Below are 19,080 nucleotides of genomic sequence, written 5' to 3'. Positions count from 1 at the left end.
AATCACAGATAATACACATAAATGGAAATATATCCCATGTTCATGAATGGAAGAATCAATATTACTAACATGACCATACTGCCCAAAGCAATCTACAGATTAAATGCAATTCTGACAATGATCCCAAAGTCATTTTTTACAGAACTAGAAAACACAGTCCTAAAATTCATATGAAACCAAAAAAAGAGCCTGAATAGCTACAGCAGTCCTAAGCAAAAAACAAAAACAAAACAAACAACAACTACAAAAAAACCATAAAGCTAGAGGCAGTATGGTACTGGTATAAAAATAGACAGATAGATCAGTGGAACAGAATGGAGAATCTAGAAACGAAGCCAAATACTCACAACCAACTGATTTTTGACAAATCGTACAAAAACATAAACTGGGGAAATGACACCTCATTCAATAAATAGTGCTGGCAAAACTGGATAGCCATATGTAAAAGAATGAAACTGGATCCCTATTTCTCACCATATACAAAAATTAACTCAAGATGGATTAAAGACTTAAATCTAAGACCTGAAACCATAAAAATTCTAGAATAAAACCTAGGAAAAATTCTTCTGGACATTGACCCAGGCAAAGAATTTATGACTAAGACCCCAAATGCAAATGTAACAAAAACAAACATAAATAAATGGGACCTAATTAAAAAAAAATCTTCAGTACAACAAAAGAAACAATCATCATGGTAAACAAACAACCTACAGATTGGGAGAAAACATTTGCAAATTATGCATTTGGCAAAAGACTGATATCCAGAATCTATAGGAAAATCAAACAAATTAGCAAGAAAAATAATCCATCAGAAAGTGGGAAAAGGATACGAATAAACAATTCTCAAAAGAAGATATACAAATGGCCAACAAACTTATGAAAAAAATGCTCAAAATTACTAATCTCCAGTGAAATGCAAATTAAACCACAATAAGATACTACCTTACCCCAGTCAGAATAATCATTATTAAAAAGTCAAAAAACAATAGATGTTGGTATGAATGTGGTGAAAAGGGAACACTTATGCACTACTGGTGGGAATGTAAATTAGTACAACCTCTATGGAAAACAGTATGGACTTCGGGTTCTCTCAGACAACCAAAAGTAGATCTACCGTTCTACCCAGCAACCCCACTACTGGGTATCTACCCAAAGGAAAATGAGTAATTATATTAAAAAGACACCTGCACACAAATGTTTATGGAAGCACAATTTACGTTTGCAAAAATATGAAACCAAGCTAAATGCCCATCAACCAATGAGTGGATAAATAAAATGTGGTATATATTCACCATGGAGTACTACTAGGCCATAAAAAAAGACTGCAATAATGTCTTTTGCAGCAACTTTGTTGGAGCTGGAGGCCATTATTCTAAGTGACGTAAATAAGGAATGGAAAATCAAATACTGTATGTTCTCACCTATAATTGGGAGCTAAGCTGTGGGTACACCAAGGCATACAGAATGGTATAATGGACATTGGAGATTCAGAGGGGGTCAGGATGGGAGGGAAGTGAGGGATAAAAAACTACATATTGGATATAGTGTACACTATTTAGGTGATGAGTGCACTAAAATTTCAGACTTCACACTATACAATTAATCCATGAAACCAAAAATCGCTTGTACTCCAAAGCTGTTAATAACATATATATGATATGTTTTATATGTGTGTGTGTGTGTGTGTGTATACATATAGATATATGTATAAAAAATATCTTCAAGTTCCTGGTAAATTTACTCAGGGTCATCTCACTTAGTTAAGTGTTTGCTGATACACCTCATTCAATAAATAGTGCTGGCACCATTTATCCTGGAAAAGGTACTCTCCTGAACTTTGGATTCCTGAGTGTACTTCGGCTCTTGCCACCATCTTGGTCAATCACTCACTACCCTGGGCTTTCGTTTCCTTGTATATAAAATGAAGAGGTTGGGTGGAGCCATCTCTAAGGTCCCCTCAAGTTCCAAAATTCTGAGTCTATAGCATATTTGAATAAATAACCTTTCTGGGTGGTGTTCACTCATGGGAGGATGATAGATGCTCGTGAATATGGAGTCAGGTGGACTTGGGTTACCTCGGGCAATGTAATCTCCTTTAGTTTCAGTGTCTTCATTTTAAAAAGTAGATGCAGGTTGGGTGCAGTGGCTCACATCTATAATCCCAGCACTTTGGGAGGCTGAGGTGGGCAGATCACCTGAGGCTGGGAGTTCGAGACCAGCCTGGCCAACTTGGCAAAACCCTGTCTCTACTAAAAATACAAAAATTGGCCACACATGGTGGCAGGTGCCTGTAATCCCAGCTACTCAGGAGGCTGAGGCAGGAAAATCGCTTGAACCCGGGAGGCAGAGGTTGCAGTAAGTCAAGATCACACCAGTGCACTCTCCAGCCTGGGTGACAGAGCGAGACTCAATCTCAAAAAAAAAAAGTAGATGTAATGCTTTCTCATAGGATTGGTAATAAAGATTAAAACAAGTAATGTTTGCAAACATAGCATAGTTGTTAACAAGTATTTGACCTCTATAAATGGACCTAGTTTTTATCATTGTTGTTATTTCACATGAAGATAGTGAAGGATTTACCAGTTCAAATTTCAAGCTATTAACAAATACGTCCTTTGTAATCTAAAAATTTTAAGGCACCTGGAGTCATGAGTCTCATTGGATTAGATTTAGTGGAAATCCTGTTTTCTTCTTTCTATAAATGATGGTTTAACTCTGAAACCCCAGTACATTGGGATGAACACCATAGAATAGGAGAGAGGTTTTCTTTGCTCACTTGCATTTGTTCTCTCTACTTTAACAACTCTGTCTCTCTCTGGAGCTTTTTCATTTTTTTCAGTGGTTATCGGTGAAAAGAAACATTTTAGTAAGGAAGTAATTGCTAAATCTTGATTGCTTTCATCTGCAGAGATTGTTCCTTTCATAAGGGTAATTCATAAAAAGGATTGGAACTAGGGATATATTCTAATTTGCAGCCTAGCTCACCAAAGGCCTGGCTCAGTAGCTTCTGCCTGGTCACTCACTAAGGTCCCAGTAATAGGTTTCCCTTGGCCTGATTTCCTTGGCAGGAAGAGGAGACTGCTGAACTACCTCTCTCTCTCTGTCTCTCTCTCTCTCTCTCTCTCTCACACACACACACACACGCACACACACACATTGCTGATGCTCCTGTGGATGCTCAGTATGGATGGGGAACAAGTACCTCCCTCTTTCTTCCTTTGCTGGTTGTTATCCTCTTACACAAAGATGTTTCATAAGTGGTGGGAAATAACTATCACTGCTTTATTGGATGTGATCAACTATAGAAGCTTCCATCAAGGATGCAGTCTTCTGTGTAATTCTCATTCCTATCTAGCCCAAACTTATCCTTTCTTTCAGAGCCTATAGCTGACATTTATTACATTGTTCTCTTTGTTTCACAGGTTTATTGAAGCTGTGACTTTGATGGTATTCTGCATTTAAACACTTGGAAGGGAAAAAGATAGCAATCATACACACTAAAAAATGCAAAACTCTGAGGGAGATTGGGTCCTTCAATCACAAGACTAGGGTTAATTCATTTTCTCAATGTAGAAATGATACACAAAGCTAATTATTGGACTTAATGAAGTAACAGAAACCTTGTAAGAGTGAGCATTCCCTCTTGTACAGGAAACAAGATACAAGAAATTTCAGGTGTGGTGACCTAATTTCCTAATAAACAGTCTGATTGTATTGACACACAGAGAAGGGGTTTTTCTTTGCATTTCAGTTTGTGTAGAAAATATGACTTTTCTTTGGAAGGTACTACTATATTTTAAACCTAGAGATTCCAAATATAGCTTATTAGAAGAGTAAGAGTATTGTAATGTGAAAACTTTTATCATAATTATTACTTTTAATTTGCCTTCCAATATTCAAATGTCAATTCTTAAAATAGTTGTTGAAAATGCATAAGGTATTGATTTCATTTGTTAAGATAATCTTTATTTTGGGGCTCTGGAGGGAAAGTGGAATTTTGAGAAAGTCCTCATCTTGGTGGGAACAAAAGATATATTTGAAGTTAATCCATTTACTTTAACATAAAATGATAGACACTTCTAAGTGAACCCTGGACTTCCTGTTCAAAATATCACTTTGAGGACAAGAGTTGATCATGATTGCTCACCTGCCATTCCCTCTCCCAAAACTCCATCAAAATGATGGAAGAATAAATCCATAATAACACTAAAACAGAAGAAGTTGCCATCAATGGACTAGACATTTTGATACATTTCAGCTGTCGTTGGATTGATGGAGAAATCAGAGTAGAGAAAATTATAGCATATGACATCAGAAGTTTTGTGGGCAAGAGAAAAAAAAAGCATAGCAGTGTCTGATTAATTCCAGACTTCGAAACAGAGAAAGAAAGATAAAAGGGGAAAAAGGGAGGGGGGATGAAAAGAAATAAGCAACTCTGCCCAAGACTAAAATAATAAGTACTCCACTTCTGGAGCGAGATTCTTCCTATTGTGGCAGTGGTGAGGATCCCCATACTGCCTTTCTGTCACCCATTATTTTGCCTTGAGGAAAACCTGCCCGTGAAAATGCTCTATCCAATCACACAAAACCTTTGGCAAGCCTACCTAGTCAAAAGAAGGATTCATTAAGAAGATGGATTTACCAGTGTCTGAGAAAACTCTTTCTAGCCAGTCATACTAAGGAACATAGTTCTTTATTCAACATGATTTAATCACCAAGGATCTCTAGACCTTTAAGAGAAATCAGTAGCATGAAAAATGAGTCCTGAGGTGAACAAACAAGAGAAAAGTTAGGTATGAGAAGTGAACTTTTAAAAAAGCCTATTCCCTGCAAAATTCAAAAGACTGTTATATTCATAAAAGCACATCACTATTTTAAAATAACTATTGGATTGAATAAATTATTAAATTAAATTTATTAAAATCACACATTTCATTGCTGACCTGGTAAATCGTGATCTAGTAATATGGATGACAGGTTGAAGAAAATCTCCCATGATCTGGAACAAAAAGTCTTAGAAATAGGATTCCTAAGTGACAATAGATGGAATGACGTAAAGAAAGAAACAGAAGAAGAAAATGTCCCTGTTTTTTAATCTCATGAGAAAAAAGTATTTAAATTGTGGCTAAAAGGTTGCATTTTTTTAAAAATCTGCTTTCTGGATTTTTTGGCATTCATTTAACAAATATTTATTGGATGCTTAGTGCATACCAAGCACTGTGTAAGGGATGGTGACTTATCACAGTGAACTTAGTTTTTATTTAAATAAAAAATTTAGTTTTTATTTAAATAAAAAAAAATTTATTTTATGATAAAAACATAATAGATATTTTATTCAATAATATTATTTCTTTACTTATTGCAGAATCCCATCTTTATTTAAAAAAACAACATAATTGATACAGTGTCTGAGATTCTAATAGTATTTCCTAGGGAAATTTTTCTGTAGTTGATGATGACTGGCATTCTCATGGCATATTACAGCATTCCTCACCTAGTGGTACTTGCCAGCATTTCAAATACTATGCTTCCAATGTATCATCAACCTGTTTGTCATAGAGCTTGACTTGCAAAGGTAAAGTGAAAAGTAGAAGTGAATACTTTCACGAGTTAATTCTTAGAGAAGAGGTATAGCATTGTTAAAAACATTGACTTTGTCACCAGACTGGAACTAGAATGCTAGGCTAGAATCCTAACCTCTCTGTTTCTCAATTTTTTTATGTATACAAAATGAAGTAGTAATACTTTCTACTTTCTAGGGTCACTGTGGAAATCAAACAAGCTAAAATTAGGATAGTGCTGGCCACATAGTTAGTACTCAATAACTGTTAGCTATTTAATTAGACAGATGGAGAGAAGTACAGAGCACTTTCCTATGATGCCAACCAGATGCATGTCCTGAACCTCCAGAGAAATATGTTTTCTACTGTTGACATATGGAGATGTCAGGGTAGTGAATTAACCATGTGTGTTGTACCCACTTATTCTGTGGAGTAACTGAGTCATGACATATATGTTTAGCTGAGATATGTTGGGATATATCCCAATGGAAAATAATGATCAAATATGTAAATTGAAAGTTTGCTAAAGAAGAAATACAAAAAACTAATAAAGATACAAAAACTTCCACTTCACTAATAATGAAAATTGCCAATTTAAACAAGATAATCAAAATATTAATGTATTGAAAGTAGGTACTTTCAATTAATGTATTGGAAAGAAAGTACTTTCAATACATTAGGTTCCTGAAAGTTCCTGAGGATGTGGAGAAACAGGCACTTCTGGTAGATTACATGTTGATGGGAATACAAATGGATACAACATTTATGGAGGGAAATGTGACAATATCTAGTAAATTTTTTAAGTGTTTATAAGCACTTTACCAACCAATTTAATATCTAGAAATTTCACCTTCTAAAACAGTATATGCAAAAATGTGTGTATGAAGATGTTCACTACAGCATTCTAATAGCAATAAGTTGGAAATAACCGAATTTTCCCTCTATATGGGGGTTAGATGAGAGACAGAGAGAGAGAAAAAAAAGAGAGAGAGAGTGCATGTATGCGTGTGAGCAAGCACCATATAATTGAACGCTATGCAGTCATTAAAAAGAATGGATTAGATGTGGAAATGTATAAAGAAAATAAATGTATATATATATATACACACAGACACCATGATCTCATTTCATAAAAGTGTGTGTTTGTATATAATTTTATAATAATATGTATAATTATGTAAAAGTGTGTGTATGTGAAATTACATAGTTTTAGAATTATATACATAATTTAATGAAATGAGATGACATATATGAAATTCTACAACTTACATTTTAGAAAAAATTAGTAGACTTAGCAATTTGTAATAATGGTTACCTCTGAAGAGTTGGGTTGATTGATCTTTTTAAATAACAATTATTTAATACCAATAAAAGAAAAAAGTAACCTTCTTAGAATTAAAGTTTAGAGTTAGTATAAGCTTAAGGAATAATTTAATCTAGATATCTCATATGTCAGATGAGATGCCAGAATTTTAGAGGGGTATAACAGGGTGTCCAAGATCATGCACCAAGGTAATGGTAGAACTAAGTATTTGAATCTAGAACTGGTTGCATTTAATCAGTGCTAAGCATTGCTCTAGATGCTTGGATGGCCTGGTCAGATGATGAGTTATGGGGCTCTCAGTACTTTTTTCATTTAATGAAGATGCAACAATCACTTTTATGAAGATGGTAATTAATGAGAAAAATATTTTTTAACAATTACCTACCATATACTGAGGCATTGGGCCAGGCATTTTTCAAGCATTATCTACTGCATTTAAAGCTTGCCTTGTGAAATAGGTTGCTTGTTTTGTAGCAAAGGAATACTTATTCCTCTATTTTTGAGACAGTTTGGAAACCTCTCTCCGAAACCATGATATCACTTTTCTCACTGTGGATTTTGGATCCTTCCAGACTCAGCCTACAATAACTATTTCTTCATCTGCCCACCAGTCCCCTTTCTCAGCTCTCCAAATTTCAATCACTCCCTTATTTGTGTCAGATCTACTGCCATTTGTAGTTTGTGAACTCCTCTGAGAACAGATAGACTCTTGTTCTTCTCTGTATCACCATAGTGCTGAACTCAATGCCTTGTGCACATGGGTCTCAACAATGTCCTCAGGGCTCACTTCTTAAAAGCAGAATCAAAAGGTTTGAATAACACCTTTCAAGGGCATGTCGTTTTGGACTCAGAGTAAAGGCAGATTTCCATTTATTTTAAATGAACATATAAGCAGAAAACAATGAAGTAGAAATTACTATAGTATCTAATTTGCAAATAGGATTTTACTAAAGCCAATTTTACTCTTTTATTGGTGCTAGAAAATAAGAATTGGGGAATGAGAAACAAGAAACAAGATAGCTAAGAAATCAAGGGAGAACTGAGTGGGATCAGGACTAGCTACATGATTGGAGGGCTCAGTACAATGAGAAAATACAGGGCCCCTTGTACAACAGTTATTAAGAATTTCAAAATGGTGACAGCAGATCATTAAACAAAGCACAGGACCCCTCTGAGCATGAAGCTCTGTGTGACTACAGAGGTCACACACCTGTGAAGCCAGCCTAGACTAGGATTCCAAACTAGATACAATCAATCTCTATGAGAAACCAGGTGCTTACTCTTTCACATATCCACGTTTCTTTTATTTTCTCTGTCACCTCAAAATCCCATATCTTTCATCATTTTTTTGTGCCCCAGTCTGGTTTACAACTCAGATTTTAGAAGTCTGCTTTATTCCTAATTCAAATGATTTAAATAATAAAGGAAGTACAGTTAAGTGTGTGTGCGTGTGCGTGTGCGTGTGTGTGTGTTTTTCTTCAGTGTGTTGATTGCCATCTGTGCAACCAGCTCAGAGTAGAATGCTTTTTTGGAGGGGTAGGGAGTGTACACAAGTCAATGTTAGAAAGAAAAAATCCTACATCTATCCAAAATTTTCTTAAATCTGAGATGACATCTTTTGGAGAAAGAGGTCATCAGAAAAATCTTTTCTTTAAGGGAAAACTTAACAGTGTAGAGATATAGGAGGCTAGAAGACTTCCTGTTGCAAAAGCCATAAAAGCATGTATTGGACAGAAAGCAAGAATGGCAGGGGTCTGATTTTTCTCTTACAGGTCTTCCCATGACTGGACGTGGCTTATTTTTATCCCAGGCAAAGAAAAGACCCATTGTTTATGAACTTAGGCTATTTGAGAACTAGAAAAATCAATAATATGAAGAACTAAGTCATACTAGCACTTTCTTTTCACTGAAATCCAACAGTGTGACAGTTGTATATGTGATGTAAATGTTTACAAGAATTTTGTTTATATAGATTGAGTAATACAGGCACATATGCTCTTCTCACTTGATATTGGGAATAACATGCGTGGAAGTGCCGATTTTTAAAAAGCATCTTAAAATGTGTAAATTTAAGAAGCCATGATAATGATTCTCAACAAACAGAAATCAGAATTATTGACTAGATATGTAGCATCGGCAAACTGAAAGCGTTGTTGGGTGAGAACTGCTGAGCACAGGCAAAATCAATAAAATAGTTTTCTTTCTTTAAAATAATGTACATGGTATTCTAGATTTTAACATATGTGACAACTAAGTCACTAAATAAAGCAACAGACCATATATAAAAATCCATTTGATTGGGAGGCCTAAGCGGGCAGATCTCGAGGTTAAGAGATCGAGACCATCCTGGCCAACATGGTGAAACTCCATCTCTACTAAAAATACAAAAATTAGCTGGGCATGGTGGCACATGCCTGTATTCCCAGCTACTTGGAAGGCTGAGGCAGAAGAATTGCTTGAACTCAGGAGGTGGAGGTTACAGTGAGCCAAGATGGTGCCACTGCACTCCAGCCTGGTGACAGAGCAAGATTCCATCTAAAAAACAAACAACAAAAAAAAAAACAAAAAAAATCCATGTGAGTATGTGTTTTTTATTCTATTCTGTAAGTTAGAAATGATGCCCTATCTACTTAGACATGTATGATGGCTCTTTCCATAAGTTCTCAAACCACCCAAGCCATGTGCATGTACTTCACAGACAATAATAATGACTGGTTGACTTACAGTGTAGAATACAGGTAATAGGTTTCCTTTCTCACTTGATCTTAAACTCAAGATCAAACTCTACAAAACACACTCTCCAAATATCTGAGATAGTTAAAGATATGGATAGAGAGGTGTGCTTCACTGATGCTGTGGTAGAATAGAGATGATCAATTTCAGAAACATAACCATTTTGATTTTGTATTTTCCAGGACTCATGGTTGCAACTATTGGAAACCCAAGTCAAAGTGGCTTAGGTATAGAATGGAATGTGTTATGGATATAACTGATGTTGATGAAAAGAGTCAAACTCTGTAAAATATTTGAAGAGGTTTATTCTGTGCCAAACATGAGTGACCATGGCCTGTGATACAGCCCTTACGAGTAGGAGGTCCTGAGAACCTGTGCCTGAGGTGGTTGGGGCACAGCTTGGTTTGATACATTTTGGGAAGGTATGAGACCTCAATCAAATACATTTAAGAAATACATTGGTTTGGTGCAGAAAGGTGGGACAACTCAAAGTCCGGTGCGGGTATAGGGGTGGGAAGAGCTTCCAGGCTATAGGCAAATGTAAACATTTTCTGGTTGACAATTGACTGAGTTTATCTGAAGACTTGGGATCAAAGAAAGGAAATGTTCAAGTTAAGATAAAAGATTGTAGAGACCAAGGGTTTTTTTTTTTTTTTTTTTTGGTACATGTGCACAATGTGCAGGTTTGTTACATATGTATATATGTGCCATGTTGGTGTGCTGCACCCATTAACTCATCATTTACATTAGGTATATCTCCTAATGCTATCCCTCCTGCCTCCCCCCACCCCACAACAGGCCCCGATGTGTGATCTTCCCCTTCCTGTGTCCAAGTGTTCTCATTGTTCAATTCCCACCTATGAGTGAGAACACATGGTGTTTGGTTTTTTGTCCATGCAACAGTTTGCTGAGAATGATGGTTTCCAGCTTCATCCATGTCCCTACAAAGGATATGAACTCATCATTTTTTAAGGCTGCATAGTATTTCATGGTGTATATGTGCCACATTTTCTTAATCCAGTATATCACTGATGGACATTTGGGTTGGTTCCAAGTCTTTGCTATTGTGAATAGTGCTGCAATAACCATACTTGTGCATGTGTCCTTATAGCAGCATGATTTATAATCCTTTGGGTATAAACCCAGTAATGGGATGGCTGGGTCAAATGGTATTTCTAGTTTTAGATCCTTGAGGAATTGCCACACTGTCTTCCACAATGGTTGAACTAGTTTACAGTCCCACCAACAGTGTAAAAGTGTTCCTATTTCTCCACATCCTCTCCAGCACCTGTCGTTTCCTGACTTTCTAATGATCGCCATTCTAACTGGTGTGAGATGGTATCTCATTGTGGTTTTGATTTGCATTCCTCTGATGGCCAGTGATGATGAGCATTTTTTCATGTGTCTGTTGGCTGCATAAATGTCTTCTTTTGAGAAGTGTCTGTTCATATCCTTCACCCAGTTGTTGATGGGGTTGTTTGTTTTTTGCTTGTAAATTTGTTTGAGTTCTTTATAGATTCTGGATATTAGCCCTTTGTCAGATGAGTAGATTGCAAAAATTTTCTCCCATTCTGTAGGTTGCCTGTTCACTCTGGTAGTAGTTTCTTCTGTTGTGCAGAAGCGCTTTATTTTAATTAGATCCCATTTGTCAATTTTGGCTTTTGTTGCCATTGCTTTTGGTGTTTTAGACATAAGTCCTTGCCCATGCCTATGTCCTGAATGGTATTGCCTAGGTTTTCTTGTAGGGTTTTTATGATTTTAGGTCTGATACCTAGGCAAACAGGGTCTGGAGTGGACCTCCAGCAAACTCCAACAGACCTGCAGCTGAAGGTCCTGACTGTTAGAAGGAAAACTAAGAAACAGAAAGGACATCCACACCAAAACCCCATCTGTACGTCCCCATCATCAAAGACCAAAGGTAGATAAAACTACAAATATGGGGAAAAAAACAGCAGAAAAACTGAAAATTCTAAAAATCAGAGCACCTTTCCTCCTCCAAAGAAATGCAGCTCCTCACCAGCAATGGAACAAAGCTGGATGGAGAATGACTTTGACGAGTTGAGAGAAGAAGGTTTCAGATGATCAAACTTCTCCAAGTTAAAGAGTTAAAGGAGGAAGTTCGAACCCATCGCAAAGAAGTTAAAAACCTTGAAAAAAGATTAGATGAATGGCTAACTAGAATAACCAATGTAGAGAAGTCCTTAAATGACCTGATGGAGCTGAAAACCATGGCATGAGAACTACGTGACGAATGCACAAGCTTCAGTAGCTGATTCGATCAACTGGAAGAAAGGGTATCAGTGATGGAAGATCAAATGAATGAAATGAAGTGAGAAGAGAAGTTTAGAGAAAAAAGAATAAAAAGAAATGAACAAAGCCTCCAGGAAATATGGGACTATATGAAAAGACCAAATCTACGTCTGATTGGTGTACCTGAAAGTGAGGGGGAGAAGGGAACCAAGTTGGAAAACACTCTGCAGGATATTATCCAGGAGAACTTCCCCAACCTAGCAAGGCAGGCCAACATTCAAATTCAGGAAATACAGAGAATGCCACAAAGATACTCCTCAAGAAGAGCAACTCCAAGACACATAATTGTCAGATTTACCAAAGTTGAAATGAAGGAAAAAAATGTTAAGGGCAGCCAGAGAGAAAGGTCGGGTTACCCACAAAGGGAAGCCCACCAGACTAACAGCTGATCTCTCGGCAGAAACTCTACAAGCCAGAAGAGAGTGGGGGCCAACATTCAACATTCTTAAAGAAAAGAATTTTCAACCCAAAATTTCATATCCAGCCAAACTAAGCTTCATAATTGAAGGAGAAATAAAATCCTTTACAGACAAGCAAATTCTGAGAGATTTTGTCACCACCAAGCCTGCCCTACAAAAGCTCCTGAAGGAAGGACTAAACATGGAAAGGAACAACCAGTACCAGCCACTGCAAAAACATGCCAAATTGAAAAGACTATCAATGCTAGGAAGAAACTGCATCAACTAATGAGTAAAATAACCAGCTAACATCATAATGACAGGATCAAATTCACACATAATAATATTAACCTTAAATGTAAATGGGCTAAATTCTCCAATTGAAAGACACAGACTGGCAAATTGGATAAAGAGTCAAGACCCATCAGTGTGCTGTATTCAGGAAACCCATCTCACCTGCAGAGACATACATAGGCTAAAAATAAAGGGATGGAGGAAGTTCTACCAAGCAAATGGAGACCAAACTTCTTTTGAAGTCTTACAGTGGTTGTCCTTAGGGACAAAAGATGACAAATGCTTCCTATTCAGACCTTTAAAAGGTCCTAGACTTTGAGTTAATCTCTTTAGGATTGGGAGGGCCTGGAAGAAAAAGATCCAGCTACATAATAGAAATATTTTATAGATAGAAATTTTCCTCCACAAAAGATAGCTTTGCAGGGCCATTTCAAGATATGGCAAAGAAACATGTTTTGGGGTAAAATATTTAGATTTTCTTCCTTGTCTTGCAATGTTATGCCACAGTCAGATTGGAAAGTAAGTCATGATATATAGGGTTAAATAAAACCCATCTGATGAGAATTTATGATTTGTAGGACATGATTCCCCAGACCCCTTAGATAGAAATTTGGGCAAGTTAAAAAAATCAGAGTTTATTCCTCACTGACAAGAAGATGGGTTTTAGGCATTGCTATAGCCAAGGGTTCAAGTAATATCTTTAAAATTATTTTTCTTTCTTTATCTTTTCTCTGCTTTCCTCAATGTTGTTTTCAATCTCATGTATACTTTCTTTATGGAGATAAAAAGATAAAACCTAGAAGCTTTAGGATCCGTTATTCTCATTCATCCTAATATCAAAAAAAACCCCAAAAACAAAAAATGAAACACAGAGAAAACTTCACTCTTAAAGGGTATACATAAACCTATTCTGCAAGAACTCTGATTGGGTTTTCTTGAGTAATATAACAGGTGTATGTCTAGGGGAAAAAGTCTCTAATTGGCTCAACTGGCCTAGATGCACACCTCTGTAGGAGGGAGTCAGGGTCTTTGTCTGGCAGACCCATAAGAATGGCAATGAATGGGGAAGGGGCAGTCCCCTCAAGGAAGTGAGCAGAGGCAGAAACAAATGTTTATCAACAGCACAACATTCCCAATATGAAGAGAGAAAACCAAATAAATATTAAAAGTGACATCTAAGAAGGTAGGTAAAGTGTGGTAAGGGAATAGAAGTTTTAAGAGAGAACACTGACTCCTTTAATACTTTTATTTATTTTTTCTTGAGATGGAGTTTTGCTCTGTCGCCCAGGCTGGAGTGCAGTGGTGTGATCTCGGCTCACTGCAACCTCCGCCTCCTGGGTTCAAGTGATTCTCCTGCCTCAGCCTCCCGAGTAGCTGGGACTACAGGCATGTGCCACCATGCCTGGCTAATGTTTTTGTATTTTTAGTAGAGATGGGGTTTCACCATGTTGGTCAGGCTGGTCTCAAACTCCTGACCTTGTGATCTGCCCACCTCGGCCTCCAAAGTGCTGGGATTACAGGCATGAGCCACCATGCCTGGCCTCTTTCTTATTTTTAAGAAGCTTTTCCTTTCATAATGTGTCATAAAAATTTATACAAAAAGATAAATATTTTATAGATAAATGGGCATATTATTCATAATATACAATTCACAAAGGATAAATGACAAATATTAACAAAGTGGAAAGATGCAAACTTATTAGAAACAAATTGAAAATTAAAACAAGATAATGACTACCATTTGACAGAGCAGGAGCATTGCCATCCTGGACAAGCTCCTCATTCTAAAGTTCACCTTAATAAAAACTGCCTAAATCTGAAGGGCATCAGCCTAATGGCTAAAGTCAGAATAACCATAAACCACAAATAACTCCTCCAACCAGAAACATTCCAAGCTCCTCCCTGACCAGAGACATGCTAGCCTCGAGATAACCCCTCTCTGGGCCAGAAATATGTCTGCCCCAAGATAACCTCCCCTTCCTCCAGAGAGATTCCAACCCCACCATAAACTTCTCCATACATATAAACACTCCAAGCTTGTGATAAGCCCCCTCATCCTAAAACCAATACATACTCTTAGTCTGTAAGAGAAAGAGTTCCTGACCGAAATCGGCCAGAAGCACCTCTCAGGTTTTATCTAAAGAAAACCTGTCTTTAACTGTCTGCCGTATCTTGTGTTTCTTTCCTCTTTCTTTAACTCTTACACCATTTCCATCCAAGATGGGATATCAGGGATCGAATGTACCCTCCTGTCTCAATAGACTAGAAAACTGAACACAATATATAATCCTTTGGAGAAAGGAAACAAACGAAGTGAGCTTTATGATGCCCCAGCTTAGCACCTGGAAAGTTTTCAGGCTGCTGCACAGGAAGCAGGGACCCAAACACTTTCCAGATGTCTTGACAAGGTAAGGAGACAAAATCTAATATAAATGTCAAAAGAAAAAAATTGGAGATAGGGACTCTCTCTGTTGCCCAGGCTAGAGTACAATGGCACAATCACAGCTCACCATAACTTCAAAGTCCTGGACTCAAGCAATTCTCCTGCCTCAGCCTCCAGGTTTGCTAGGACTACATGCCACCACACCTAGCTGATTGGTTAAAATGTTTGTAGAGATGGGGTCTCACTATGTTGCCTAGTTTTATCTCAAACACCCAGCCTCAACTGGGGATTCCTCCCTCTTGGATTACACTCTTTTTTTTTTGGCAACAAGGTCTTGCTTTGTCACCCAGATTGGAGTGCAGTGGCGTGACTACAGGTCACCACAGCCTTGCCTTCCAAAGCTCAAGCGATTCCCCCCACCTCAGCCTCCCAAGTAGCTGGGACTATAGTTGTGTGCCACCACACCCCACTAATTTTTGTATTTTTTGTAGAGATGGGGTTTCACTATTTTCCTAGGCTGATCTCAAACTCCTGGGCTCAAGCAATTCACCCACCTTGGCCTACCAAAGTGTTGGGATTATAGGTGCAAGCCACCACTCCTGGCCCAGGATTAATAATTTTTAAAAAGAAATTCATCATAGTACTAGAAGGAGATTCTTCATTCTGAGTTAAAAAACATCCTACAGTTAACATCCCATTCAATGGTGAGAGACTGAAAGTTTCCCCATGAGATTAGGCACAAAGCAAGATGTATACTCTTAAATTCCTATTCAACATGGTACTGGAAGTCTTAGCTAGTGTAATAAGGAAGAAAACAAAAAAAGAAGAAGAAAGAAAGGGAATGAAGATTATATAGGAAGAAATAAAATTGTTCCCATTGAGAGATAACATGATGGTTTATGTAGAAAATTCCAAAGAATCTACCAAAAAAAATCTTCTAAAAGTAATAAGTGAGCTTATCAGAGCTGCACGATACAATGACAATATACACAAAAAGTTGTATTTCTCTATATAAGCAATAAACAAATGGAAATCAAAATTTTGAAAACCTCAAATACCATTTGCAACCATTCCTCCAAAAATGAAATACTTAGGTATAGATCTAACAAAACAAGTACAGGACTGGAACTTGTAAGCTACAAACTGTAGAACTCTGATGACAGAATTAAAGAACTAAATAAGCAAAGAGATATATCATGTTCATGACTGGAAGACTCAATCTATTAAAAACATCAGTTTTTTCCAAAGTGATCTATAGATTTAACATAATAACAATCAAAATACCAACTAGAATTTTTGGATTTTTCTAGAATAATTTGGATTATTCTAAAATGTGTACAGGAGGGTTAAGGAACTAGAATAGCTGAAACAATTTTGAAACAGAAGATCAAAGTTAGATAAATCCTTCTACTGAATTTTAAGATTTATTATTAAGCTACAATAGTCAAGATAGTATGGGATTTGTGTCACTGTAGACACACACAGACCAACAGGATATAATAGAAAGTCCAGATATAGACTCAAGCAAATATGGATATTTGATCTTTTAAAAAGGTTTGAAAGCAACTTAATGGAAAAAGGATAATATTTTCAACAAATGATATCAGAACAATTGGTCCTTCATATCAAAACAAAACAAAAGAAACAAAACAACTTAAACCTAACACTTTATACAAAAGTACACACAAAATGAGTCAGAGATTTAAATGTAAAGAGTAAAACTATAAAGTTTTTAGAAGAATTCTTATTCGTTGCTATTGGAATTGCAAAATAGTATAAGCACCACCTTGAAAGCAGTTTCTTACAGAGTTAAAAATACACTGTATACACTTAACATAAGACCCAGTAATCCCACTTGTGGGTATTTACCCAAGTGAATTGAAAACTAGCATATACAAAACAAACAGAGCAAACAACAAGCAAAAACAATATGCGTGGGCCAGGGGTGGTGTCACACACCTGTAGTCCCAGTGACTCTGGAGGCTGAGACAGGAGGGTAGCTTGAGGCCGGGAGTTCAAGGCTGTAGTGCACCATGATTGTACCTATGAATAGCTACTGCATTTTAGCCTGCACGAGACTTCATCTCTAGAAATAAAATTTATAAAATATTTACATGAATGTTTAGAAACTTTATTCGTAATAACCCAAACTGGAAACAACCAAGATATCCTATAATAGGTAAATGAATAAAAAAACTGTGGTACTTTCATACTTGGACTACAACTCAACAGTGAAAATGAAAGAGCTATTGATTCACGCAACAACATACATAAATTTTAAGTGTGTTTAGCTAATTGAGAAAAGCCAGACCAAAAGGCTACACATTATATCATCTCATTTATGAGATGTTCTGGAAAAGGTAAAACTGCTGTATAAGAATGAAACACAGCAGTGGTTACCAGGTTTGGGAGAAGGAAGGGTAATGAACTACAAATAAGTTGAGCTGGGGAATTTTTAGGGTTATGAAACTTCTCTGAATGGTATTGGGGTGATGGACATAAAACTATGTATTTGTTAAAACCCATAGTACTGTACATCACAAAATGTGAACTTCAATGTATATATTAAAAATATAACCATAATATCTGGAAATCCAGAACAGAATACAGACGATGAAAGAAAAATCTGAATGTCTAACAAATACACAATATAACCTCATCAAAGATGTGGGAAAAAAGGATTTGCCTTAAGTAACATTGGAAAACAAGGTTCTAACTACATAATGTACAGCTAAAGACCAAAGAACCAAATGATACTCTTGTTGGTAAACTTGTTTTTCACAGGGGTATTTGTGAGTATTTCACAGGAGTCATTAGAATTTATTTATAGGGTTCGGTAAATAAGTAGATAAATTGCAGATAATAAGATGCAGTTTTCTCATTGTCAAGGAAAGTTGTTACTAATAAGCATGGGGGGCACCTAGAAAGTACCCTGTGGTGCTGAATTAGAGTTTGAGACATTGGTAGGAACTTCTGTTTATTTTAATATATATGCGGATAGATAGCTACAGTAGTAATTATAGATGTGTGTATATAGATAATTATAGATGTGTGTATCAAGATGTGTGTGTACACAAAGTATACATTCATGTATTTATTTTCCTGTCTGTTAAGAGGGTCTAAAAGTAGTGACACTCAGTGGCAATGATCACACTCAGCATCCAGGTCTTGGTTTCTCAATAACACCCTCTGATACAAATCATGCTCATTTGAGAAGTGTCTGAATCTGGGGCTGAGTAAATAAAAAAATTACAATATGAGCTGGAGCATTGTGTCATGCCCGAAAGTAAGAAAGTGCAAAAGAAAAAAGAAAGAAAGAAAAATGAGAGCATGTTGATAGGACATGGAAGTCAACTGAAAGACAGTTCTTTGATCAAGGGTAGAACAATTTAAGCAATAACATTAAAAAAATGTAGTATTAGATGTTTCTCAACTTATATTTTAGATTCAGGAGGTACATGTGCAGGTTCGTTACCTGTATATTTCATGACACCGAGGCTAGGGGTATGAATGATCTTGTCACCCAAGTACTGAGCATAGTACCCAATAGTTTTTCAACCTTTGTGCCTCTCCCTTCCTCCCTCCCTCCTTCCCTCCTCTCTCTAGTAATCCCAGTGTCTATTATTGCCATCTTTATGTCCATGAATACCAAATGTTTTGCTTGTAAGTGAGAAAATGCAGTATTTGGTTTACTGTTCCTGTGTTAATTCACTTAGAATAATGACATCCAGCTGCATTCATGTTGCTGCAAAGGACATGATTTTGTTTTTTTTAGGGCTCACAGTTTCCCATGGTACATATGTGCCACACTTTCTTCATCTAATCCATCATTGGTGGGCACCTAAGTTGCTTCCATATCTTTGTTATTGTGAATACTGCTGTGATGAACATGCAAGTGCAGGTGTCTTTTTGGTAGAACTATTTATATTCATTTGGGTAGATACCCAGTCATGGGATTGCTGGGTAAAATGGTAGTTCTGTTTTACCTTCTTTGAGAAATCTCCAAACTGCTTTCCACAGTGGCCAAACTAATTTACATCCCCACCAACAGTGTATAAGCATTCCCCTTTCTCTGCA

The sequence above is a fragment of the Hylobates moloch genome, unplaced genomic scaffold (genome assembly GCF_009828535.3).
Source record: "Hylobates moloch isolate HMO894 unplaced genomic scaffold, HMol_V3 SCAFFOLD_2, whole genome shotgun sequence".
NCBI classification, from domain to species: domain Eukaryota; kingdom Metazoa; phylum Chordata; class Mammalia; order Primates; family Hylobatidae; genus Hylobates; species Hylobates moloch.
The sequence above is the reverse complement of the archived record's forward strand: the minus strand, read 5'-3'. Positions refer to the sequence as shown.